The sequence below is a fragment of the Harmonia axyridis genome, chromosome X (genome assembly GCF_914767665.1).
Source record: "Harmonia axyridis chromosome X, icHarAxyr1.1, whole genome shotgun sequence".
Classification (NCBI taxonomy): domain Eukaryota; kingdom Metazoa; phylum Arthropoda; class Insecta; order Coleoptera; family Coccinellidae; genus Harmonia; species Harmonia axyridis.
Genome location: NC_059508.1, coordinates 30,231,791 through 30,239,290, shown reverse-complemented (window position 1 = coordinate 30,239,290; position 7,500 = coordinate 30,231,791). Strand labels below are relative to the sequence as shown.

The window sequence follows — 7,500 nt, the reverse complement described above, 5'->3', positions numbered from 1 at the left end:
TATCGCTATTAGAACACATTAGGAGGCAACCAAATCAAATTTGAGAAAATTCCACAATCAGAAAATTTTTTTCGAAAAAAAAAAAAAAATTCGAGAACACCTCGGTCATGGCAAGTTATTTCCCACAATCCATTCCCCAATCAACGTACATCCCAGAAAAAATCATCTCTCTAACTATCCTAGTTCAAAAGTTGTATCGGAACATTTTCACGTCGAAAATATATCTCTAAGTCCAGACCGATGCACCACGTAATCTCGGGCAGACCGATGCACAACGTAAATGACGATCGGGACCGGGGCGATCGGTCGTATCTGACACCGCCGGCTCGGTTCTAACATCGTCAATGAGTCGGGGTTGTAAAAAAGGACGTGAACATTTTTCCTTATAAAAATCAAACCCGACCATGGATTTTGATTCTGATTGTTGATTATCGCTACTAGAACATATAAGGAGGCAACCAAATCAAATTTGAGAAAATTCCACGATCAGAAAATTTTTTTCGAAAAAAAAAAAAAATCGTAATCACCTCGGTCATGGCGAGTTATTTTCCGTATTTCATTCCACAATCAACGTACAACATAGAAGAAATCATCTCTCTAACTATCCTGGTTCAAAAGTTGTATCGGAACATTTCACGTCGTAATATCTCGCCAAGTCCAGACCTCGGCGATAGGTAGTATCTGACACCGTCCGCTCGGGACTGACATCGACTTGGACTCGGGCTGATGATGGGGAGGCGTTTAAGGACGTGAACATTTTTCCTTATAAAAATTAAAGTCGACAATGAATATTGATTCTGATTACTGATTTACGCTTTAAAAACACATTAGAAGGCAACCAAATCGAATTTGAGGAAATTCCACGATCAGAAAATTTTTTTCGAAAAAAAAAAAAATCCGAAAAATATTTTTCGATTCCGATTACTGATTTACTCTTTTAGAACACATTAGGAGGCAACCAAATCAAATTTGAGAAAATTCCACAATCAGAAAATTTTTTTCGAAAAAAAAAAAAATTCGAGGACCCCTCGGTCATGGCAAGTTATTTCCCACAATCCATTCCCCGATCCACGTACATCCCAGAAAAAATCATCTCTCTAACTATCCTGGTTCAAAAGTTGTATCGGAACATTTTCACGTCGAAAATATATCTCTAAGTCCAAACCGATGCACCACGTAAACTAGGGCAGACCGATGCACCACGTAATATCGGGCAGACCGATGCAGAACGTAAACTCGATCATACCGATGCTTCACGTAATCTCGATCTTACCGATGCACCACGTAAACAAGGGCAGACCGATGCAGAACGTAAAGTAGATCTTACCGATGCACCACGTAATCTCGATCTTACCGATGCACCACGTAATCTCCATCTTACCGATGCACCACGTGAACTGGATCTTACCGATGCAGAACGTGAATTGGATCTTACCGATGCAGAACGTGAATTGGATCTTACCGATGCACCACGTAAACTCGATCATACCGATGCACCACGTAATCTCGGGCAGACCGATGCACAACGTAAATGACGATCGGGACCGGGGCGATCGGTCGTATCTGACACCGCCGGCTCGGTTCTAACATCGTCAATGAGTCGGGGTTGTAAAAAAGGACGTGAACATTTTTCCTTATAAAAATCAAACCCGACCATGGATTTTGATTCTGATTGTTGATTATCGCTACTAGAACATATAAGGAGGCAACCAAATCAAATTTGAGAAAATTCCACGATCAGAAAATTTTTTTCGAAAAAAAAAAAAAATCGTAATCACCTCGGTCATGGCGAGTTATTTTCCGTATTTCATTCCACAATCAACGTACAACATAGAAGAAATCATCTCTCTAACTATCCTGGTTCAAAAGTTGTATCGGAACATTTCACGTCGTAATATCTCGCCAAGTCCAGACCTCGGCGATAGGTAGTATCTGACACCGTCCGCTCGGGACTGACATCGACTTGGACTCGGGCTGATGATGGGGAGGCGTTTAAGGACGTGAACATTTTTCCTTATAAAAATTAAAGTCGACAATGAATATTGATTCTGATTACTGATTTACGCTTTAAAAACACATTAGAAGGCAACCAAATCGAATTTGAGGAAATTCCACGATCAGAAAATTTTTTTCGAAAAAAAAAAAAATCCGAAAAATATTTTTCGATTCCGATTACTGATTTACTCTTTTAGAACACATTAGGAGGCAACCAAATCAAATTTGAGAAAATTCCACAATCAGAAAATTTTTTTCGAAAAAAAAAAAAATTCGAGGACACCTCGGTCATGGCAAGTTATTTCCCACAATCCATTCCCCGATCCACGTACATCCCAGAAAAAATCATCTCTCTAACTATCCTGGTTCAAAAGTTGTATCGGAACATTTTCACGTCGAAAATATATCTCTAAGTCCAAACCGATGCACCACGTAAACTAGGGCAGACCGATGCACCACGTAATATCGGGCAGACCGATGCAGAACGTAAACTCGATCATACCGATGCTTCACGTAATCTCGATCTTACCGATGCACCACGTAAACAAGGGCAGACCGATGCAGAACGTAAAGTAGATCTTACCGATGCACCACGTAATCTCGATCTTACCGATGCACCACGTAATCTCCATCTTACCGATGCACCACGTGAACTGGATCTTACCGATGCAGAACGTGAATTGGATCTTACCGATGCAGAACGTGAATTGGATCTTACCGATGCACCACGTAAACTCGATCATACCGATGCACCACGTAATCTCGGGCAGACCGATGCACAACGTAAATGACGATCGGGACCGGGGCGATCGGTCGTATCTGACACCGCCGGCTCGGTTCTAACATCGTCAATGAGTCGGGGTTGTAAAAAAGGACGTGAACATTTTTCCTTATAAAAATCAAACCCGACCATGGATTTTGATTCTGATTGTTGATTATCGCTACTAGAACATATAAGGAGGCAACCAAATCAAATTTGAGAAAATTCCACGATCAGAAAATTTTTTTCGAAAAAAAAAAAAAATCGTAATCACCTCGGTCATGGCGAGTTATTTTCCGTATTTCATTCCACAATCAACGTACAACATAGAAGAAATCATCTCTCTAACTATCCTGGTTCAAAAGTTGTATCGGAACATTTCACGTCGTAATATCTCGCCAAGTCCAGACCTCGGCGATAGGTAGTATCTGACACCGTCCGCTCGGGACTGACATCGACTTGGACTCGGGCTGATGATGGGGAGGCGTTTAAGGACGTGAACATTTTTCCTTATAAAAATTAAAGTCGACAATGAATATTGATTCTGATTACTGATTTACGCTTTAAAAACACATTAGAAGGCAACCAAATCGAATTTGAGGAAATTCCACGATCAGAAAATTTTTTTCGAAAAAAAAAAAAATCCGAAAAATATTTTTCGATTCCGATTACTGATTTACTCTTTTAGAACACATTAGGAGGCAACCAAATCAAATTTGAGAAAATTCCACAATCAGAAAATTTTTTTCGAAAAAAAAAAAAATTCGAGGACACCTCGGTCATGGCAAGTTATTTCCCACAATCCATTCCCCGATCCACGTACATCCCAGAAAAAATCATCTCTCTAACTATCCTGGTTCAAAAGTTGTATCGGAACATTTTCACGTCGAAAATATATCTCTAAGTCCAAACCGATGCACCACGTAAACTAGGGCAGACCGATGCACCACGTAAAGTGGATCTTACCGATGCAGAACGTGAATTGGATCTTACCGATGCACCACGTAAACTCGATCTTACCGATGCACCACGTAATCTCAATCTTACCGATGCACCACGTGAACTGGATCTTACCGATGCAGAACGTGAATTGGATCTTACCGATGCACCACGTAAACTCGATCTTACCGATGCACCACGTAATCTCGATCTTACCGATGCACCACGTGAACTGGATCTTACCGATGCAGAACGTGAATTGGATCTTACCGATGCACCACGTAAACTCGATCTTACCGATGCACCACGTAATCTCGATCTTACCGATGCACCACGTGAACTGGATCTTACCGATGCAGAACGTGAATTGGATCTTACCGATGCACCACGTAAACTCGATCTTACCGATGCACCACGTAATCTCGATCTTACCGATGCACCACGTGAACTGGATCTTACCGATGCAGAACGTGAATTGGATCTTACCGATGCACCACGTAAACTCGATCTTACCGATGCACCACGTAATCTCAATCTTACCGATGCATCACGTAATCTCGATCTTACCGATGCAGAACGTAAACTCGATCATACCGATGCACCACGTTATCTCGGCAGACCGATGCAGAACGTAAAAAAAAAGCTTACAGCACGCGGTGTTCCCAAGCGGTCACCCATCCAAGTACTAACCGCGCCCGACGCTGCTTGGCTTCAGTGTTCTGACGAGAACTGGCAATTTCAGCGTGGTATGGCCGTAAACAACAAATATAGCGATATTTTCTATGATATCTCACTTTTTGGGAGCGGAAAGGACGTGAACGTTTTTCCTTATAAAAAATGAAATAACTTTTGGATATTAATTCTGATTGTTGATTTAAGTTTTAAGAACACATTAGGACATATCTCAATGAAATTTGAGGGATTTCCGAAATCGAAAAATATTTTTCGAAAAAAAAAAAAAAACCCAGAAGACCTCGGTCATCTCAAGTTTATTTCCATATTCTATTACACAATCAACGTACATCACAAAAGGAACCATCTCTCTAACTATCACAGTTAAATTTTTGTATCGGAACATTTCACGTCGGAATATCTCGCTAAGTCCAGACCGGGGAGATCGGTCGCATTTGACACCGTCCGCTCCGGTCTAACATCGTCTTGGAGTCGGGGTAACGATGGAGAGGCGTTTAAGGACGTGAACATTTTTCCTTATAAAAATTAAAGTCGACAATGAATATTGATTCTGATTACTGATTTACTCTTTTAGTACACATTAGAAGGCAACGCAATCAGATTTGAGGAAATTTCAAGATCAGAAAATTTTTTTCGAAAAAAAAAAAAATTCAAGAACACCTGGGTCATGGCAAGTTATTTCCCACAATCCATTCCACAATCAACGTACAACATAGAAGAAATCATCTCTCTAACTATCCTGGTTCAAAAGTTGTATCGGAACATTTCACGTCGAAATACCTCGCCAAGTCCAGACCGGGGCGATAGGTAGTATCTGACACCGTCCGCTCGGGACTGACATCGACTTGGACTCGGGCTAATGATGGGGAGGCGTTTAAGGACGTGAACATTTTTCCTTATAAAAATTAAAGTCGACAATGAATATTGATTCTGATTACTGATTTACGCTTTAAAAACACATTAGAAGGCAACCAAATCAAATTTGAGGAAATTCCAAAATCAGAAAATTTTTTTTCAAAAAAAAAAAAATCCGAAAAATATTTTTCGATTCTGATTACTGATTTACTCTTTTAGAACACATTAGAAGGCAACGAAATCAAATTTGAGTGAAATCCAAAATCAGAAAATATTTTTCGAAAAAAAAAAAAAATTCGAGAACACCTCGGTCATGGCAAGTTATTTTCCACAATCCATTCCCCAATCAACGTACATCCCAGAAAAAATCATCTCTCTAACTATCCTGGTTCAAAAGTTGTATCGGAACATTTTCACGTCGAAAATATATCTCAGAGTCCAGACCGATGCAGAACGTAAACTCGATCATACCGATGCTTCACGTAATCTCGATCTTACCGATGCACAACGTAAACTAGATCACACCGATGCAGAACGTAAACTCGATCATACCGATGCACCACGTAAACTCAGGCAGACCGATGCAGAACGTGAACTCGATCTTACCGATGCACCACGTAATCTCGATCTTACCGATGCACCACGTAAACTCGGGCAGACCGATGCAGAACGTGAACTCGATCTTACCGATGCATCACGTAAACGACGATCGAGAGGCGCGAAAGGACGTGAACGTTTTTCATTATAAAAATTGAAATAAATGATAAATAATGATTCTGATTGTTGATTATCATTTTTAATAAGCATTAGGAGGCAACCAAATGAAATTTGAGGAAATTCCGATAATAGAAAATTTTTTCGAAAAAAAAAAAAAATTCATGAAATCCTCGGTCATCGCAAAATATTTACCATATTCTGTTCGATAATCAACGTATATTTAAGAAGGAATCATATCTGTATCTATCTTGGTTCAAATTTTGTATCGGAACATTTTGACCAAAGTCCGAGCTTCGGCCGAAACAGACACCGCTGACCTGGCCTATCGATCGACCGAGAGTCGGGGATAGAGCGTAAGTGTTGTCTGGAGGGGAACCCTGTGCTCTCCTGACATATATAGGGAAGGTGGTCGCGTTGGGCGATGCAGAACGTTTGGATCGGGAATTATATTTTTGGTTCAGCTATTGGAATATGGTTTATTGTTGGTATATATTGGCGAAATAACGTTCTTACTGACTGGGGATATTCATAAAAATGAGTCCGGAGATTTTCAGATCGAAGTCCGAGTGATCCGACTTGGAAGGCGTGTTGGGTGGGTCGAGATGGCTTAGATAGATCAGACGAGGCGGGCTAAGTGTTGACGTCATGCATCGGTCCATTTTCAGATTGAGTCCGAGTAATCCGACTTTGAAAGAGTGTTGGGTGCGTCGAGACTGTTTAGATAGATCGGACGAGGCGGACTAGGTGTTAACGACATGCATTGGTATATTTTCTGATCGGAGTCCGAAGAAATCGGCCCTAGTAGGCGCAGCGGACGGTCGAGACGGCCTCGGTGGGTCGGATCGATCGGGAAAAGTTTGCTAAATCGTGTCTGGAGGGGAACCTTGGGTTCTCCTGACATATATAGGGGATAAGGTTTGGGTGAACGATTCTTCACGTAAAAGTTGAGTAATTTATTTTTCGATAAGCTTTTGGATATTGATGAGAAGTATATGTATATCTTCGATTAAAAGAATTCTTACCGTCTCCATGTATATTATATTAGATATATAAGAAATAGTTAACGTGATGCATCGGCCGATTTCCGGATCGGAGTTCGAGAGATGCGACTTTCGATGCGCGATGGGTGGTTCGAGACGGCCTAGATCGATCGGACGAGGCGGACTAGGTGTTAACGACATGCATCGGCGGATTTTCTGATCGGAGTCCGAAGAAATCAGCTCTAGTAGGCGCGGCGAACGGTCGAAACGGCCTCGATCGATCGGACGAGGCGGACTAGGTGTTAACGACATGCATCGGCGGATTTTCTGATCGGAGTCCGAAGAAATCAGCTCTAGTAGGCGCGGCGAACGGTCGAAACGGCCTCGGTGGGTCGGATCGATCGGGAAAAGTTTGCTAAATCGTGTCTGGAGGGGAATCCGGGGTTCTCCTGACATATATAGAAGGGGTGGAGAATGGGTCCTGTCCTAGACTGTTTGGAGTTCTTTTTAGGATGATATTCAGTTGGTAAGTGGTAGACCCGAATCCGACCTCGGCGTTTG

General features: G+C 41.6%; 1 non-coding gene across 1 annotated transcript; it reads right to left on the bottom strand.

Annotated features, from left to right (window-relative positions):
• Nucleotides 1-4,335: 4,335 nt before the first annotated feature.
• LOC123688418 lies at nucleotides 4,336-4,454 on the bottom strand. The gene has a single exon (XR_006749940.1). It is a non-coding gene; the product is annotated as a 5S ribosomal RNA (ribosomal RNA).
• Nucleotides 4,455-7,500: the final 3,046 nt, after the last annotated feature.